This window comes from Lepidochelys kempii, chromosome 18, assembly GCF_965140265.1.
Source record: "Lepidochelys kempii isolate rLepKem1 chromosome 18, rLepKem1.hap2, whole genome shotgun sequence".
NCBI classification, from domain to species: domain Eukaryota; kingdom Metazoa; phylum Chordata; order Testudines; family Cheloniidae; genus Lepidochelys; species Lepidochelys kempii.
This window is the reverse complement of record NC_133273.1, coordinates 3,691,312-3,710,312: the sequence shown is the minus strand read 5'-3', so window position 1 is coordinate 3,710,312 and position 19,001 is coordinate 3,691,312. Positions and strand designations below refer to the sequence as shown.

Here is a 19,001-nt window from a genome sequence, read left to right as displayed (position 1 = left end):
AAAATCCAAGGGTAGGACATTCTGAGCACAGCAGAAACGAAGGACTGCGGCCAACGTAACTGACCCTCCCACCCCCTATGTCCTGTTATCCTAGGCCGGGTCCCTGGGCGGGGCTGTGGCAAGTCATCTCCTCTGTGATCCCCCAGCTCTGCAGAGCCTTGGCAATTCAGGGACAGCACTGCTTAAGGCTGTCTCTGTGGCAGAGCTGCAGAGAGCAGCCGGGTTGTGGAGAGGGGCTGCAGAGAAGGAACGAGCCCTGTAGATAGCTACCAACACCAATGCAAGTGAGATGGTTCAATATAGTCAGATAATCTCGCACCCACTCCACGTGGCGCGCTGTCCCCCTCTAGTGGTGGCGGAGCCACAGAGTGAGGTTGTTGAGCCTCAGCTGACAGAGCTGGGTTTTTTAGCTCAAGGCAGAAGAGACTCTGAGTTTAAGATCCAGAGATGACAGGTTCGATCCCTGCAGTGGGATGTTACCTCTGTAGGGGAATGGCTGTGCGACCCTGTGCCAAACTTCTGAGCATGCTCATGCTGAGCTGGATCTTTGCAGGAGCCTGAGCAGAGGGCAGCTGAGCCAAGTGCTGGTGCAACCAATAAGAGAATTAGTCCCATGAGAAACAGTGGGACCCGAACCACCCCGGAGCTCTGCAGCTCCATGGGGTGAGCCCAGCGGCTGGGGCTGCCAGACACATCCATTCTCATTTACCCTCCTGAAACCAGATTGAAAAGGAAATTCAATTGTTCCTAATGCCTTCCCCAAATGGCTAATTTATATGCTAATTAGTGAGATAGGAATCGATGGAGCCTGGTGATCAATATGGGATCGCAGACGCTGGGTAATGAAATTCATTCACAGCCATGCTGGCCATGGAAATGAAGCAATTATGCAGAATAAATGGAGATGCTGGGGAGATGGGACTGGGTTCATATTTCAATTGTGTTCCTTCCTTCTCTCCTCCAGCCTGGCCCCCCCATAACCCATCCGGGAACACTCGGCTCCATTGCTTTCGCGGCCCTCAGAGCAGACTCTTGTTACTGGCTCTGGATGGGATGTGTGCCCTGTATTCCGTGTCCAATGGGCGTTGCTGGAGGAGTCTGGGCTGACGGGGCCACTGTATTGCACTGTCAAAGGGAGACAGTATCTTCCAGTGAGCAATGATCCTGAGGTTCATAGTGAGCACAGGACTTGGAGTTGGGAATGCGGGATCCATTCCCAGTTTGGTCCTGGGCTTCCTAGGAAGTTGCCAAACCTCTCTGGGCCTCAGTTCCCCCACCTGCAAAGTTGGGATAACGATCCTGACCCAGCTCCCAGGGGAAGAGGCGTTGCGGTGCAGAAGGCATACAGTGATTTGCATGCTGCGTTATTGTCGTCATGCCAGGCAGTCTGAGCAGACGGGGACACCTGCCCTGAAGAGAAGGCAAAACATAGGTGCCAACTCTAGAGCAAGGATGCCCCCACATAGAGGATCAGCGTGTAAACATAGAACAGGCTATGTTGTGCCTCAGACGCTGGAGGTGCTGAGGGCAGAATCCGGCCCATTGTTTCCTGCTGGAGACCTCAAACGCAATGAACAGGGTCTGCAAAGCAGGCCGCTGAGAGGGGGCGAGTGGGGCCCAGGCCAGTGAGCGGTGAGCGGGGCTGAGCCTGTGGCAGGGGTGAGGTGAGGAGAGCTCCGCTGAGATGGCGTCTGTGTGACCTGCTCATGCTGGCAGTTGAGTCTGTGGCAGCACCAGGAGCCTTGAGCAGGGAATTCCCCTGCATGGGTGGCTAGTTTGGGCATGCTTGAGGCAGCATGGTGGGCACTGGTCCTGGGGAAAGGGCTGGGTGATGTAAGGGGTCTCCTGCAGCCTCAGTACTGTGATGCAGGTCAGGCTTGTGCCAGGCCTGGCTAGGAAGCCTTTGTGTGGGGGAGCGCAGGCTGTTTTGGGAGGCATGGGCCCCGTGGCTCCATGTGCCTGCCAGGGCTTATCTGAGCATCTAATGTGTCCCCTGAGAGGAGGCTAAGCAGCCTGGACGACCCTGCAATTTCTCCAAACTATTTGCATGAAATACTGCTGGCGAAAAGCCCAGCCCCTGATTGGTTGTTGCTAGGTAACATCATAATCATCAGGAAATTAGGCTGTTTCGCCCCCCCTGACCCCCCTTCAGAGTGTGTATGCAATTGCAGGGCTGTGCAGAGGCAGGCTGGGGGGAGGGAGTGGAACAAAGAGAGATCAATGGGATGCTGAGGTGTGTGTGGACTCCGTTGGCACCCAACTGCATCCTCCAGCAGGACACGCTGTCTCGCTCTCAGGCTTGTTTCCTCATCGGAAGGCGAACCCTGGCGGTTTGAGTCTCCGACAGCCAAGCCCTGCGCTGCAGAGATGAAGCTGGAGCATGGATCCGCAAAGGCAAGTTTGACATTTGAAGTGGCATTTGAGGTGGTGTTTGCACTGTGTAAGTGGCCATGTGCCCAGAAATAGGGGCATGCACTGCTAGACGGGGGAGCAGATAAAGAGGAGTGAGGAATAATGGCATGTTGGCTGGGGGCAGGGCTGATCTGTGGGTGGTAATGTTTCCATTTGACTCTGGCTCGTAAATAAACGGTCACTATCTAGAACAGTGCAGGCAGCTGGGTGGGAAACTGGGTCCTCCAGTCGCTTTCCTGTAGAGGGTACTTGGGCAGTGGAGTATTAACAGCTTTGCCTTCTGTATTGTATCACAAGAGTGCATATCTGGGATTTGTGCACGTTTGTAATATAGATCATTGATGACCATACCCTTTAGCACTTTAATAGTACTAGACATTTTCCACGCACTGTACAAATATCTTCCATCCATCATGCCTTTTTTAGGCTGGCTTCCCAGAAGGCTCGCCCCTCTTCTAGGGAGCACACTACACTCCCATCCCCGGTCTGGGCCCCCAAGCTCTCTAAGCCTTTTCAAGCTGCCCTTCACCAGAATTTGAGCCCCGGCTTCCCAGAAGCTGTCATGGCCATCAGTGGGTGCAATAATTTGCCGTAATCAGCGGCTTGGGTAGCTGCTCAGCTGTGCCCATGGCGGAGATGGGCTCAGTAATTGCTTTTTGCATAGTATGCCTAGCCTGTCAGATTGATTACCCCTCCTGGGGTCAGCCGCTCCGCTCCGGCTCTATTCCACATGGGCCTCTTTGGAAATCACTCAGCAATAACTCCAACTGACTTTCCTCCCCACTCTGCTCCCGGCTCAGCTAATCTAATGTTCCCATTAAGGTTCCAGTTGGCTTTTTAATTCTGTTTAAATTTAAAAGCTGTTCACTTAATTTGAATGGGGAATGAATTAGCCTATCTGAGGGGGGCCTTCGGCTGGCTAGGGGATAAACTGTGACTGCTGGCATGGGAGGACAGAAAGCAGGGTCCAAAGGGGTGGTTAGCCACAGCTGCCAAGAGCTGTAACTGGGCCCGCCCACCCCACTCCTGCTGCTGGGCAGGGCCTAGGAGTCAAGGATGCAGAGAGAACAGGGCAGACTCTTTAGCCTAGTAAATCTTTTGTTGCAAAGGGCCGCTGTGCTAATGAGGAGGCTAGTCTGGTGGTTACAGACCCTCGAGGGTGAGGTTCACTTCCTTACTCTGCCAGGGGCTCCCTGTTGACCTTTGCCAAGTCACAGCGTCTCTCTGGACCTCAGCTGTGCAATGGGAGAGTGTCTGTCCAGCCTGGTCCATTTGTAAACTCGCTGGGACAGGTGTTCAGGTGTCTACAGATGCAGACAGGCGCCGGGTATGATTTTCAGAGCACCTAGGTCCAGAGCCTCAGAGGTATTAAGGGACCTTGCTGCCCCCGAATTCAATGGGAATTAGGGACTTCCCCGCCTTTGAAGGGCCTGGCTTCTACTGCAAGCTGGAAAACACGACCCTGAAAGCGTCAAAGGCAAAAGAACCCGAGTGGCTTAGTTTTTGGGCCAATCTCTCAGTTCTGTGGGTGCCTGACCAGTGGTTTACGAATCCTTTGCCATGGCACTGTTGCTGGCTGCACAGAGGAAGCCATTGACCGGACCCAGCAATGAGTGTCGTTGCTCCTTGAATACCCAGGTACTGCACTACATATCCCTGAGTGCAAACCTACCGGCCCGTCATCTCTTAGCTGTCCATTTACATCTGCACAGAGTAGAGCCTGGCTGGAACACCTAGAGCCCCAAAATGTGAAGTAAATGGAACTGATTGTCATTAATATCAGAAAATTAATCTATTCCCCGGTGCTGGAGAATGGTGTGTACTGCCTGCCTGAGCACACCCGTCCTGCCATCTTCAGAGCTCTCTGGTTCACTTTCCCCCATTGTTTTGGTTCCTTAATCTCTTGGGGTCAAAATCTCAGTGGCAGATTCGTTCACGTGCCAGCACTGGGATGTGGGGCAGCAGTATGTGTTTGCCCTATTCAGGGGTCTCAGGGCCAGTGCATCCCTGGTACAGGCTGGGGTAGTCCCAAGAGCTGTCTTAAATTGCATCCCTGCCTCAGTGGCTCCTATGAAGCTGCGCATGGGCACAGAATCATCAGGGCATAGGTCCACTCAGCCACTGCCACACCAATCTCCTTTCCTTGGCTCGCTCCCCCATCCTGCCCCAGCAAAGCCCCTGCACCTAGGGCTGCTGTCGGCAGAGCTGGCTCTGCCCCATGTTTAGGAGCTCCCTGCACTGGGGAAATTCCCAGGGGGGAGCCGTATGTCTGCTCTGTGACTCTGTTTTCCTGCTTTGGCCCAAGCCCTTAGCCCAAATTCTAGTCCTAGCCTGGTTGTTTCTGTTGAGAGGAGAAATTGATGCTACAAGTCACCTCTGAATTTTTTTGGTATAATCTGGTTTATTTACCAAGGCCGTACAAACTCCTGTTTCCGTGAACACAGGAGGAGCAAACATCAGCAGTTTCCTTGCTTAGAAATCCCCAAGCCTGCCTCTCCAGCCAGTTCTGTGCCCAAGAAGCCCTGTTTCTGCTTCCTCTCAGGGTCCCTCTCACAACTGCTTCTGCTGGCTTCCCGGCTCCAACACTCCCGGCCTGCAGCTGGACCACAGCCCCCGCCTGTGCAGACAGCCCATAGCTCAGCTCCGACCAGCCGTGCAGCCTGGGCCTTGGGCAGGAGCCTGCGCTCTCTGCAACTGGCTTTGCTCATGAAGAGGCCTGATTGCTGTTTCCATGAAGCCTGGAATAGAGTGCTTGGCACACATTGCCTCTAACGAGGTCTGTGATTGGCTTTGGATTCAAGATGTCAGCCATGAATGCCTTTCAGCACGGCAGACCCCCTTGCACCAACCTGGGGCCATTGGGAAATGGTGAATGGGCCCCTGAGGACCTGACTGCCAACTGCCCTGCACCATGTGTTCTCGTTTACACCAGTGCCAAAGGGATGTAACATGTTGCCTCACCAGAGTGGCCATAAGATCAAAGGGCACTAATTCATAATGACCATTTCCCCCATGTCTCCAGCCATGTGGGATTTTCTTGTTTGTTCCTGGCTGTAATGTCTAAGTCTCTGGGGCCTTCCAGGGTGGCTGGTGAGGCGCTGGCCAGAACAGGGGTGCTCCCCTAGACCTCTGAGTAAGGGCAACTGACAAATACAGAAACGTCCCCCCACAGCGTGGGAGAAGGCGTCATTTGCAGCATTTCATTTCTCGAAGCAAAGTGAGCATTAGCTTTATGTTAGCTTTGCAGAGAGCCACCGCTATGGCCTTCGCTTGGAGAATGGACACGTGTGTGGGCGTGCGCGAGTGTGTACTATGAAAGCACAGCTGTGACTCCAAGTTAATGGGCATGTCATCCATATCAGCGTTTTTTGACACCCCCCTTAATTGTCAACAGGTATAAGCTATTGATGCACATTTTTTGGTGAGTAGTTTAGGGCAGAAAAGCTTTTCTGTAGAGTTTCCAGCTCTCCAGTATGTAGCTGAGACCTGATGAGCTGCCATTCAGGACCCTTTCCAACATTTTCAAAAGAAGAGAAACATTTCAGCCATTAGAACAATTTCCAGGCCTCACCCCCCCAGGTCCCACCTGTTTAGGGTCACTCAGACAGCTGAGTACAGTGGGCCATAACCCCTCCTGGTATAAATCAGTGTCATTCCATTGACTTCAACACAGCTAGAATGATTTACCCCAGCTGAGGATCTGGCCCAAGTGTGAATCAATGGGCTCAGCGTTCAGGGTGGATCAGTGTCAACAGAGCTGTCGGTGACAGATTTATATGTCAGCCAGGTTGCTGCGGCAGCGCTTAAAGTGTAAGCATATAAAATGGATGCAGGGGAGGCTGAATTGTGGGAGCTGTCAGGCTGCCTCTTCCATTCCCGGGAAGCATAACAGTTCCTCAGCCTCTGAATCAACCAGGGACCTTAAAGCTCTCCACTGAGAGAAGTAAAGCAGTTTCTAACTGAGCTATTGAGGTGATCCAGTGCTGCTGGTTTATGCCAACATTTTCAAACCTGGGTGGCAAAAGTTAATCTATATTTAGGCACCAGTTCCTGGCACCCACTGCAGCTCGTGGCACCAAGGGGCCTTAGAGCTGGCTCACCTGGCCAGCTGGGGACAGCCGCGGCAGTGCAGAGCCAGTGTTCACACCTCCCTTTGCAGCCCGCATTGGAGGGTGTGTCCAGGGCAGGGCTGTGGGAGGGGCATGGCTGGAGTGTTAATTTGTAGCCAGTGCAAGTTAGATTAGCCCTGTGGCTAGTCTAACTTCTGCCAGGGTCTGAATCAACCCCTGGCCCCAGGATCAGAGCGTCACAAAAGCCACAGGACTGAGACCCAGGCACCCAAAATCAGGGGCTGCTTTTGGAAATGTGGGTCTTAATTTCCAAGCACTCGAAAGCCAAAGTTTTCAGTGACTCAGTAAGAAGCCGCTTTGCTTCCAGCAGCAGAAAACTGTAGGGAGCTTGGTAAGGTCAGTGAGGCCCTAGATCCCGCTCCCCTGGGAGCTGATCAGCTCTGTGGAATCCCTGGGCTGCCTGGCTAGGAACAACCAAACCACCATTAAACCATGCATCCAAAATGTACCAGCCTCTTACACTCCTGGCCCCGCCCCAACAGATGGGGATGGCTGGAGCTCATGTTCTTCTCCGTCCAAACCCTTGGCATTTGTCACACAACAGAATTGCAGTGCATGCCATCTCTCTCCTCCCGGCCGGGCACAGCTTTTCCCAGCATTGGCTTATGAGACATCTCTAACTCGTGATGATCTGAGGCGGAACCTCTCTCCTTGTGCTCCCTGGTGCTTGAGGCCCTGAGCGGAGAGTCTCTGTTGTGGTCTCTCCCCAGCCCGGCTATGGTCACTGCTCTCAGGGCTTGGGGCGCTGGGTGCCGTGGGCTTATGGTGAGAGATGCTATATTTGGGAAGAGTCTGCCATAGTTTCTCCACGTGCATGTGTCTCTGTGTGTGCATGTGTGTTCATATTACCGCGCGTGTCTGTGTACACGTCACTGCGTGTGTTTGTAGGTCTGTATCACTCCGTGTGTGTGTCTCTGATCCATGTGTCTGAGTTCCCAAGGGGGTGTATGTTTCTGTCTGCACCTGTGTGTGTCTCTGATCCGAGCATGTGTGTCTCTTTGCTCTGTGTGTGCTGGGGAAGGGGCTGCCTGTGCCTTTCCCCTCAGGCAGCTTATTTCACCTCACCCCACACCCTGTTCTTGCCCCTCTCTCTGCTCCTTCCCTGTCTTGGTGAGCCATTAGCCAGGCGCCGTCTGTCACTAACTGTTTCCAGGCAGCCAGCGGCGCAGTGACTGACTCTCCGGGCAGGGCTCTTTAAAGCTGCCCGCATTGTCTTGCTCCTCAGACTCCGGTCAGCTCCGGTCTTGGTTCTGGACCACGGTTTGGGTGGGAGACTCTGCACAGCTACCTCCTGTGCCCTCCCTGCCTGTCCAGCTACCCCTGTGAGGCTGCAGTCAGTGACCTCATCCACTTCCTTGAGGATTTAGGGTCAGGGCTGATCTGATTGACTCTGCCCGGGCCTGACCCGCACCTCGGGGGGTGGTAACTCAAGTGGATGGCCCTGGCCCTTCCTCTCAGGGTAGGGGGCTGGTGCATTGAAACTAGACCTCAGAGAGCCTGATTTCTAAGCCCAGCACAGCCACTGGCTCTGTGCGGCCTCAGGCCAGTCGCCTGATGGCTGTGTGTTGGTTTCTCTCTCTCCACTGTGTGAGGGGCTTGGGAGGGTTACTTAGCCAGTGTCTTTGCAAATAGTTTGCATGCCAAAAATGAAATTGAGGGCTCAGGTTGCTGAATTAATTGATATAATCTTCATGCAATCTCCATAATTACTGCATGGCTACTAAAAACAAACCAAGCCTCAGAAAGGCAGGAAATGGGTTATTAAGGTGATTCCCATCATTACTAATATTCCATTGACAGTGTGTGATAATCCATATGGTACTTTGCAATACCAGCTGTAACTGGGACCCAGGTGCCTGGTAAGAGTTGCTGAGCACTCTCTGCTTCCATTGAAGTTAAGGGCTTTCAGCAGCTCTGGGGAGGTGCTCAGCACCTTTCAGGGTCTGCCTCTGAGAGCACAGAGTCTGGGGTATGAACAGCTCCCTGCTGGGCTGTCTGCAGGATTGAACCTGGGAGCTCTGGATCTAAAAGTCCTGTCTTTGCTTCTGCTTCTGGAGCTATAGAGTCTCACTTTGGGACCTAGGGCAGGCACAGTGTTGCACTGACGAACTAGTGTGGCCAGTCGAGGGGGCAGAGATCCACCTGGGGCAATGGTTAGAGCATCTGTTGCATGGGGAAGGGCTGGCAGCTGGCTTTGCACTCTGCCTGGCCCCCAGACAGCAATGGGGGAATTGCTCTGGTCTCTCCACCCCACATGGAGCTGAGAAAGTCTGTTGGAAAAAGGAGTCTCTGCTTTTTGTCTCCAGTGATGTTCCTGAGCCTTCCCTCCCTCAGGCACCCTGCAGGAGAGAGCCCCTCTCTGCCCAGCCACCCACTCCAGCTCAGCAGATTGTCCTGTCCTCTCTCACTACAAGGCACTAGAATCTGATCTAAGGAATAGAATTACCATTGGGACTCCTTGACTCAGCTCCCACAAGAGCAAGGAGATTGTACCTGGGGAGGGTTTGGACTGTGGGGGAATTTCGGGAAATTGTAGGGTTCCTAGGAAAGTGAGGAATAGAAGCCTTTGTCTAGAGCAAAGAATAATGGGATCAGGAGTTGGGCAAGCTCCTCCACCTCAAACTCTGCAGATGCCTCTCAGCCCTAAGCTGAGATCCCCCCCGCTACTCTTGTCCTAGGTTCTCCATGCTCTGCCACTGCTCCTCAGTCCCATTGCACAGGCCCTCCACTCTTAGTCCAGCCCAGACCCATCCCCCTCGCACCCCAATTCTGCTAGCACCCCTCAATCCTGACTCCGAGCCCTGGGCTCCCCACGCACTATTTGCCAAGACCCCTCAGTCCTGGCCTGCATCCCCCTCCTATCCCAGCCCCAGGCTCCCCACACATATTTCTGCAAGTGTCCCTCAATCCCAGTCTGCAGCCCCTCGATCCCAGTGCTGGGCTCCCCACACAGCACTGCCAATATCCCTCAGTCCTGATCTACAGCCCCCTGTTATCTCAGCCCTGGGCTTTCCCTGTCGTTCTGCCTGTGCCCCCCACTCCCGACCTGCAGTCCCCAGTATTCCAGCCCTGGTTCTCTTTTGTCCCCCAGGTGATGCGTTGGTGACATGGAAAACAGACCAGAAGAACACAGGAGCTGCCATTGCGGTCAGTCTGGTGAGGGCTGGTTCTGGAACACCAATAAAACCTGCTCTGTTTTGCCCAGGCCATGGGCGGGTCCTGCGTGCCAGGCAGGCTGGGGTACCTAGGCCCGGTGGCCTCAGAGAAAGCTGGTCTGGGAGATCACAGCCAGCACTTAATCACTCTTGGCTGTGATTAAATAAAATGAGAACAGATGCCCTAGCCCCTGGCATGAAGGAGGGATTGTGGGGAGGGGGGTTCCTTCCAGGGCAGGAGCCTTTTATCCAGGGCTGCTCGCCAGGTGCCGCCCGTCTGTCCCAAAGCCCCTTGTTCTGACATTCCTGGGCAGTAAGAAATGCAAATGTTATTGCTGCTTGCCCCATCCCGGCGGGCTTGTTTCCTGGCCAGGCCCCCCAGCCAGCCAGGCCCCCCTCCCCCTGCCCCATCCCCACCAGGAAACAGGACCCAGACCCCAGCTGCCTTTGAAGTGTGTTTGTGTAAGAAAGGCAGCAGGCCTGCGCCCCTTGTTTGGGGGAGGAGCCGGGCCGCGGCTGGGGAGGTGTGAGGAGAAGGGTTGGAGATGGGGAGAGACGGAGCCGGGTGGGCGCAGGCAGCAGGGATCAGGGCTTCGGTGAGTGTCGTCCCTCATGGTTTGCGCGGTGCTAAGGGAGATGCCCTGGGGTCTCAGAGCAGAGCTTGAGCCAGGGGACCATGGGAGGGGGTGTGCGGAAAGGACAGACCGAAGGGAGGGGACTGTGTGGGGACCAGGCCTGGGAAGATCTGCAATAATGTGGGGAGAGGGAGGTTGGGATGTTAGAAGGCGGCAGGGGGGCCTTGCAACAACTGCATGGATTCTGGGAGGAGGGGGCAGGGAGCTTGTCCCCATCACCTAGGACTATGGGGAAAGGCGCACTTCAAAGCAGCTCCTGGACGGGCCTGGTTTTCACATGTGGGGGCCGTAGCGCGGCTCCTGGCTCCACACTGGGGCACCCACATCGCTGGGTGGGCATATACACCAGCTGCTTGGGCCCCCAAAGATTGAGGTGGGCATCCAAACGCAGGGTTAGAACAGGCCTGAGCAGGGGTGCTGAAATAATGCGAATAGTGGGAGTGCTGAGAGTCATTCAACCAAACTAAGCCCTGTATATAATGGAAACCTCTTCAAGACAGGGGGTGTGGCAGCCCCCCCAGCATCCCTCCTTCCAGCACCTATGGCCCTGAGAGGTGCCCACCTATGAAAGGACAAGTGGGGGGGTGGGGGGGATGAGCAAGTGTGTTTCTGTGTATTTGTCTGTATGTGGATACTTCGCATAGAGGTGAGGCTCTCAGAACCCGCAGAAAGTCTGGAGCATCAGCCTGGCTCTGACACTGACCTGGGACCTGGGGAATCTTGGAGCTGCCCCATGAGACTAGAGCCCTGCGGCACGACAACCCATATCAGCCACACATCACACTCATCCCCAAACACGACGTGTGCACATGCTCACCCCCCCCAAACACACACCCCCCCAAACACACACACCCCCAAACACAACACATGCCCACACACTCACAAACACACACACAGCTGCACTCACCCCCAAACACACCCCCCCCAAACACAACACATGCCCACACACTCACGAACACACACACAGCTGCACTCACCCCCCCAACACACACACACACCCAAACACACACACCCCCAAACACAACGCATGCCCACACACTTACAAACACACACACAGCTGCACTCACCCCCCCAAACACACACACACACCCAAACACACACACCCCAAACACAATGCGTGCCCACACACTCACAAACACACACACAGCTGCACTCACCCCCAAACACACACACACACCCAAACACAACGCATGCCCACACACTCACAAACACACACACAGCTGCACTCACCCCCAAACACACACACACCCCCAAACACAACGCATGCCCACACACTCACGAACACACACACAGCTGCACTCACCCCCAAACACACACACACCCCCAAACACAACGCATGCCCACACACTCACAAACACACACACAGCTGCACTCACCCCCAAACACACACACACCCCCAAACACAACGCATGCCCACACACTCACGAACACACACACAGCTGCACTCACCCCCAAACACACACACACCTGCACGCAAATACTCACCCCAAACACAAACCACACACAGACACACCCTCACACACACATGCTCACTTGTCAGCACACAAAAATCACACACTCACACGTGCCCATTTGCTTGGGGTCCTTGTTCCAGTGGTGCTGGCTGCAGGTGCACTCTCAGGGAGTGAGTATTTACCTGCCCAGCTCCTCACCTGGAAAGGGTGGGAAGGGGCGCCGGGGAGAGCAGGCCATGCCAGCTGGGGCAGGTGTGTGCCATGCGATGGGATGGGAGCACAGGGAGACGGTGGGATGGACTGATTTTTCCAATGGACATGAGGCTTGTTATTGCATTAGAGACACCAGTGAACACACCAGCACCTTCCCAGGGGACTGCCGGGTCAGCAGCAGCTGTATTTACCATGGGCATAACAGATAAATGGGGGCAAGGGGAGGGGGCTGGGTGATGGGGAGCAGGTGGGGCTGTGCAATGGGGAGCTGGAGAGGATGTGTCTCTCACTAGGCCAAGACTAGATCCCTGTGTCAGACGTTGCTGCCTGGCCGGGTCCAGAGCAGCCCATCGCAGGGCTGTTTCTTTTTCCCCCCGTCAGGCAGTGCCAGCTGCAGTGAGCCCTGTCCCAGCTCCCAGTCACAGAGCTCCTGGACCGGAGGGAGCCCTGCCCTCATGCACTGGTGAATTCATAAGGGCACAAACACCCACTCAGCGTGGCACTGACATTTCACAGGGCAGCAGTCAATGAGGAGGGTGGAGGGCAGCTGGTGCCAGGCTGGAAGCTCTGCTGGGCTGCAGTAAGAGAGGGCCAGCAGAGCCTTTGTGAGAGGCAGATCCACGGTACACAAAGATCCACTGCCCCCCATGAAGGTCCCATGGCAGATCTGCAGAAACAGAAATCCACACTCAGGAGCCAGCCTCCCTCCCTGCCAGGAAGGGGTTAATGCTGAGGCCGGTGCGCCCTGGTAGGCGCTGGTAACCCTACACTGATTCCACTTCCCTGAACAGAGCCAGGCAAGGTGTCTCTGAAGGGAGCAAAGGTCATGTGTCAAGAGGGCTCCAGCAGAAGTTTCCTTTACCCTCCTTCAGTCAGACATGCCCCCCCGCCCTCCCCGCCGTCTGTCTATGGGACAGCATCCACCTGCTGATCTAACTGCTCCCACCTTCTAGAGGGCTGTGGGGGGGGGCTACTTCAGGTGCCCCCGGGGGGAAAGGGTAAATGGAATGTCCTCTTCTTCCTCCTCCCAATTTCCCCTCTTCTGCCCTGTGGGGCATGTCTGCAGCCTTCGCGCCAGTGGGAGCTGGGCTCAGCCCGCAGGGGTGGGGTTGGGAAGTCTTAGAATAAAATGGGGCATGGGGCTTGTAAGCCAGGGCCCCTCTCCCTGGATGAATGCTGGGGCTGTGCGCCCTGTAGGCCCTTTGGGGGGGGTGTTCCGGTCCAGTTACAGGTGGGGTGCTCCAGGGCCGATGCTGGGGCTGTGTGCGCTGTAGGCCCTTTGGGGGGCGGTGTTCCAGTCCAGTTACAGGTGGGGTGCTCCCGGGCCGATGCTGGGGCTATGCGCCCTGTAGGCCCTTTGGGGGGGGTGTTCTGGTCCAGTTACAGGTGGGGGCTCCCGGGCCGATGCTGGGGCTGTGTGCGCTGTAGGCCCTTTGGGGGGCGGTGTTCCAGTCCAGTTACAGGTGGGGGCTCCCGGGCCGATGCTGGGGCTATGCGCCCTGTAGGCCCTTTGGGGGGGGGTGTTCTGGTCCAGTTACAGGTGGGGGCTCCAGGGCCGATGCTGGGGCTGTGTGCGCTGTAGGCCCTTTGGGGGGCGGTGTTCCAGTCCAGTTACAGGTGGGGGCTCCCGGGCCGATGCTGGGGCTGTGTGCGCTGTAGACCCTTTGGGGGGCGGTGTTCCAGTCCAGTTACAGGTGGGGGCTCCAGGGCCGATGCTGGGGCTGTGCGCCCTGTAGACCCTTTGGGGGGGGTGTTCCGGTCCAGTTACAGGTGGGGTGCTCCCGGGCCGATGCTGGGGCTGTGTGCACTGTAGACCCTTCGGGGGGGGGTGTTCCGGTCCAGTTACAGGTGGGGGCTCCCGGGCCGATGCTCGGGCTGTGCGCCCTGTAGACCCTTTGCGGGGGGGTGTTCCGGTCCAGTTACAGGTGGGGGCTCCCGGGCCGATGCTGGGGCTGTGCGCCCTGTAGACCCTTTGGGGGGGGGTGTTCCGGTCCAGTTACAGGTGGGGGCTCCAGGGCCGATGCTGGGGCTGTGTGCGCCCTGTAGACCCTTTGGGGGGGTGTTCCGGTCCAGTTACGGGTGGGGTGCTCCAGGGCCGATGCTGGGGCTGTGTGCGCTGTAGACCCTTTGGGGGGCGGTGTTCCGGTCCAGTTACAGGTGGGGGCTCCCGGGCCGATGCTGGGGCTGTGTGCCCTGTTGCCCTTTGGGGGGGGTGTTCCGGTCCAGTTACAGGTGGGGGCTCCCGGGCCGATGCTGGGGCTGTGTGCGCTGTAGACCCTTTGGGGGGCGGTGTTCCGGTCCAGTTACAGGTGGGGGCTCCCGGGCCGATGCTGGGGCTGTGTGCCCTGTTGCCCTTTGGGGGGGGTGTTCCAGTCCAGTTACAGGTGGGGGCTCCCGGGCCGATGCTGGGGCTGTGTGCCCTGTTGCCCTTTGGGGGAGGTGTTCCGGTCCAGTTACAGGTGGGGTCTCCAGGGCCGATGCTAGGGCTGTGTGCGCTGTAGACCCTTTGGGGGGCGGTGTTCCAGTCCAGTTACGGGTGGGGGCTCCCGGGCCGATGCTGGGGCTGTGTGCGCTGTAGGCCCTTTGGGGGGGGTGTTCCAGTCCAGTTACGGGTGGGGGCTCCCGGGCCGATGCTGGGGCTGTGCGCCCTGTAGACCCTTTGGGGGGGGTGTTCCGGTCCAGTTACAGGTGGGGGCTCCTGGGCCGATGCTAGGGCTGTGCGCCCTGTAGACCCTTTGGGGGGGGTGTTCCGGTCCAGTTACAGGTGGGGGCTCCAGGACCGATGCTGGGGCTGTGTGCCCTGTAGACCCTTTGGGGGGGGTGTTCCGGTCCAGTTACAGGTGGGGGCTCCAGGGCCGATGCTGGGGCTGTGCACCCTGTAGACCCTTTGGGGGGCGGTGTTCCGGTCCAGTTACAGGTGGGGGCTCCAGGGCCGATGCTGGGGCTGTGTGCGCTGTAGGCCCTTTGGGGGGGGTGTTCCGGTCCAGTTACAGGTGGGGGCTCCCGGGCCGATGCTGGGGCTGTGTGCGCTGTAGACCCTTTGGGGGGGGGGTGTTCTGGTCCAGTTACAGGTGGGGTCTCCAGGGCCGATGCTGGGGCTGTGTGCGCTGTAGGCCCTTTGGGGGGGGTGTTCCGGTCCAGTTACGGGTGGGGGGCTCCAGGGCCGATGCTGGGGCTGTGTGCGCTATAGGCCCTTTGGGGGGGGTGTTCCGGTCCAGTTACAGGTGGGGGCTCCAGGGCCGATGCTGGGGCTGTGTGCCCTGTTGCCCTTTGGGGGGGGTGTTCCAGTCCAGTTACAGGTGGGGGCTCCAGGGCCGATGCTGGGGCTGTGTGCGCTATAGGCCCTTTGGGGGGGGTGTTCCGGTCCAGTTACAGGTGGGGGCTCCAGGGCCGATGCTGGGGCTGTGTGCCCTGTAGACCCTTTGGGGGGGGTGTTCCGGTCCAGTTACAGGTGGGGGCTCCAGGGCCGATGCTGGGGCTGTGTGCGCTGTAGGCCCTTTGGGGGGGGTGTTCCGGTCCAGTTACAGGTGGGGGCTCCAGGGCCGATGCTGGGGCTGTGCGCCCTGTAGGCCCTTTGGGGGGCGGTGTTCCGGTCCAGTTACAGGTGGGGTGTAAATTGGTGTCACTCCGTTGGATAAATGGGCCAGATCCCCAGTGTGTGTGTAAATCAGCACAGCTCCAGAGAAGCCAGTGGAATGAAACAGGTTTATACCAGCTGGGTGTCTGGCCTGCTGACACTGAACTCAAAGGCCGCCTGGATTTGGAGAGAGAGAATCCTTGTGCCGGTCACGGTGAATTGCTTGGGCTATTGCACATCTCCCATTGCCAGGGTGTGTGGATCAACCCTCCTTCCTGCTCTGCCTGCCCTTCTTTGGGGCGGGCGTTTGGGAACAGAGCAGGTTGGGGGCTGGGAGGAGACCAGAGCATTCACCCCACTTTGGAGTTAGCAGCATAGCCGCCAAACACTTAGAGCCCTGTGCGGATACAAAAATGTGGATCCGCATCCTCCAGGATCAACTTGCGATCTGTCCCGCGATCCGCTAGCCGTCTTTTACCTGAATCCGCACCCGCCGCAGCAAGCCGTCTCACAAGGGCTGGGGCGGGGGGAGGGAAAGGGAGCAAGTGGGGGAGGGGGGTCTTGCAGGGAAAAGGCATTACTGGGGGTAAGGGACAGTGTGGGGGCATGGTCTCGAGAAGGGGCCGGCTGAGGGGGAAGGGGCATCCCATCGCATGCTGCTCCTGGGGCTCGCCAGCAGCAGTGCATGTTGCATCACAGTGGGGCAGGGGGTGGAGCTCCGGGGCCCCGCCCGCTCCCAGTCCCTGTGGCCGGGGGCAGGCCCTGCTGCCCAGGAGCTGTCGTGCCAGGTCCAGGAATGGGAGTGCGGCCAGTGCTGCTGGGCTGGGCCATGGTGGGGACGCTGGCGCTGCCCAAGGGGCCCGAGCTGCTGGATAGGAAGAGGCGCGTGAGCAGGTGCTGGACAGCCCCGACTCCAGCCTGCTGCCCAGCCCCAGCCATTGGCTGCTGCCGCCGGCCCCAAGCTCACTGCGCCCCCCGAGCTGGACGCCATGGGCCAGGCGCGGCCGGTGTATATGGCCTTGTGTGGCTGTATCCACATCCAGTCCACTCTGCGCAAAAATGGCACGTGAATATCTGCGGATTTGCAGGGCTCTACAACCCGTTGCCCTGGAAGTTCTCCCCTGGGTTTAGTCCCTCTGCTCGCTAGGTCGGAGTGCCCGGCGCCGGCCTGGGGGAGAAGCTGATCGGCAGGGCCGCCAGTGTAGGTGCTCCAGCCCCAGAGCCTTTGAAGGGTTGGCCCAGCTTTGGCACTGATTGTGTTTGAGATGGACAAGTGGGAGGTGGAAAAGGGCAAGTGGGGAGGCCTCTGCTAGGTCGGTTAATTTACGTCAGCCCCTGCTCTGATGCAGACACTGATTAACCCATTGGGGATCCCAGTGTGATTCTGTAGCAGCAAGCATGGTGTGAGATCCCTGCCTGGGCTCCCAGTGTGGGGCAGCCCCTGCCAGACATGCAAAAAGAGCAGCAAGGTGGCTGCCTCCTGCACTTCTACTGAGGGATCAGGAGATAACCAGGTATGGGGCCAGTACAGCTCCAAGATCACATATCCCAGCACGTTTGAGGTGCACAAGCAGCAGAGGAAAGAGCAGCTTTATGCATCTCTCCAGCTGCTCCTGCAGCCCATGTCCCCATGGTGTCCGAGCACCTTGCAGTCCCCGGGGGGGGGTCAATTCTTGCTGCGTGTGGAAGGATTGTCCCCATTGCACAGTTGGGGAATTGAGACCCAGAAAGGCTAAGTGAGTTGCCCAAGACCCCACAGCTCCATGGCAGATCTGAACCCAGAGCCCCTGACTCCAAGCCCACTGCCTTTACCGTGGTGGCCCTTGGATGACAAAGGCCCTTTAAGCCATCATGTCCACCCCCTCCACGAGGCTAGCTCATCCCCAGGGCTGTATCCAGCCAAGCTTTATATATCCTAAGTGGAGGGCTCCCAGCCCTCCCCTTGGAGGCGATCCTGCTGGATCTATCTGGAGGTCCTCCCTGAGATTCAGTCTTTGTTAATTTCACCCATTGTCCCTGTCTGTGGCCCCTCAAACATTCTCTCCCTCCCTTTCCAGGGCTTGTAGCGGGTCCCGTGTATCTGGGAAAGCAGGCTCTGCTGGCCCCCTGTAACTCATACCAGTGGTTACGTCCCTTCTGCATTTGGCCCCCAGTCTCCATAGCTGGTCGTCCCACGTCCTACAATCCCTTCTCATCCAAGGCAGCCAGTCTTTGCAATGTGACAGTGGGATCCACAGCCTACATGGGGGAGAAATATCCTGCATGAATGGGTGCCTGGGCAGGGTTAGGTGTGTCCCTGCCCTGCCATTTACATTATGCAAAGTAGGCACAGAGCGCTATCCAAGACTCTCCCCTAGCTTGCCCGGGCATTAGTGCCTGGCACCCACTTGGCCCAGGTGCAGATAGCCCCACAAGGAACAGGGCAGTGGGGTTCTGGCTCTTGGACCTCACAGGCTCCTCTCGCTGGCACACTGACGCCTTCGTCTCCATGAGAAGGAGAAATTAAATCAGCACTAGCTGTGGTGAGCAGAGGGTGATGGGGGCCCTGGCCAAGTCTGTCACAGTCCCTTGTGTTTCTGGAGGCACTTTGGTTTTCCCTCTGCTCTCGATCTGTCTCCACGGCATGTGCTCCGACTCGTGGCCAACACAACAGGTGCAGCAGGGTGTCCAGCATGTGACTGTTTCACCGGCAGTTAAAGCCAATCCTCAGCCAGCACCAAGGAACCAAATGTAATGCTCTGCTCCTGGGGCAGGTTGGTTGACAGCAGCAGGACTGAACCTGGGGCCTCAGGATCTAAAAGCATGAGTGATTCCTGCCTGGGCTAAAAGGCTGGTCTCCTTGAACCTGGTCTGTGATGATCTCATCAGCCTCCATATGTGCCCCAGTCTCCACTAGTGGGAGACAGAGTGACAAGCAGGGTGGGTGGGGGTTACTCAAACCACACTTAAACTTTGGAGCTGGATCTGCATTGTGCCAGCTCAGATATTGGGGTGTCCACCGCAGAGACTTCAGGACCCAGTGCTCCATGTTCCAACACAATCCACTGGCTGGAAGTTGAAGCTGGAAATAAGGCATACATTTTTTAACAGGTTTCAGAGGAACAGCCGTGTTAGTCTGTATTCGCAAAAAGAAAAGGAGTACTTGTGGCACCTTAGAGACTAACCAATTTATTTGAGCATGAGCTTTCGTGAGCTACAGCTCACTTCATCAGATGTTTACCGTGGAAACTGCAGCAGACTTTATATACACACAGAAATCATGAAACAATACCTCCTTCATGATTTCTGTGTGTATATAAAGTCTGCTGCAGTTTCCACGGTAAACATCTGATGAAGTGAGCTGTAGCTCACGAAAGCTCATGCTCAAATAAATTGGTTAGTCTCTAAGGTGCCACAAGTACTCCTTTTATTTTTTAACAGTGACA

At 56.9% G+C, this 19,001-nt stretch overlaps 1 protein-coding gene across 4 annotated transcripts in view; it reads left to right on the top strand.

The window, feature by feature from the left end:
• The window catches only part of PHC2 (polyhomeotic homolog 2), a 141,028-nt gene that overhangs the window by 43,822 nt on the left and 78,205 nt on the right, over positions 1-19,001 (top strand). For 2 of the 4 annotated variants that reach the window (XM_073317237.1, XM_073317240.1), the window contains exon 2: positions 9,634-9,698. The exons of 1 other annotated variant lie outside the window; for it this stretch is intronic. The gene's annotated coding sequence lies outside the window, so the exon portion shown is untranslated. The remainder of the gene's footprint in view (positions 1-9,633; positions 9,699-19,001) is intronic. One more of the 4 variants, XM_073317238.1, reaches the window with a different exon arrangement.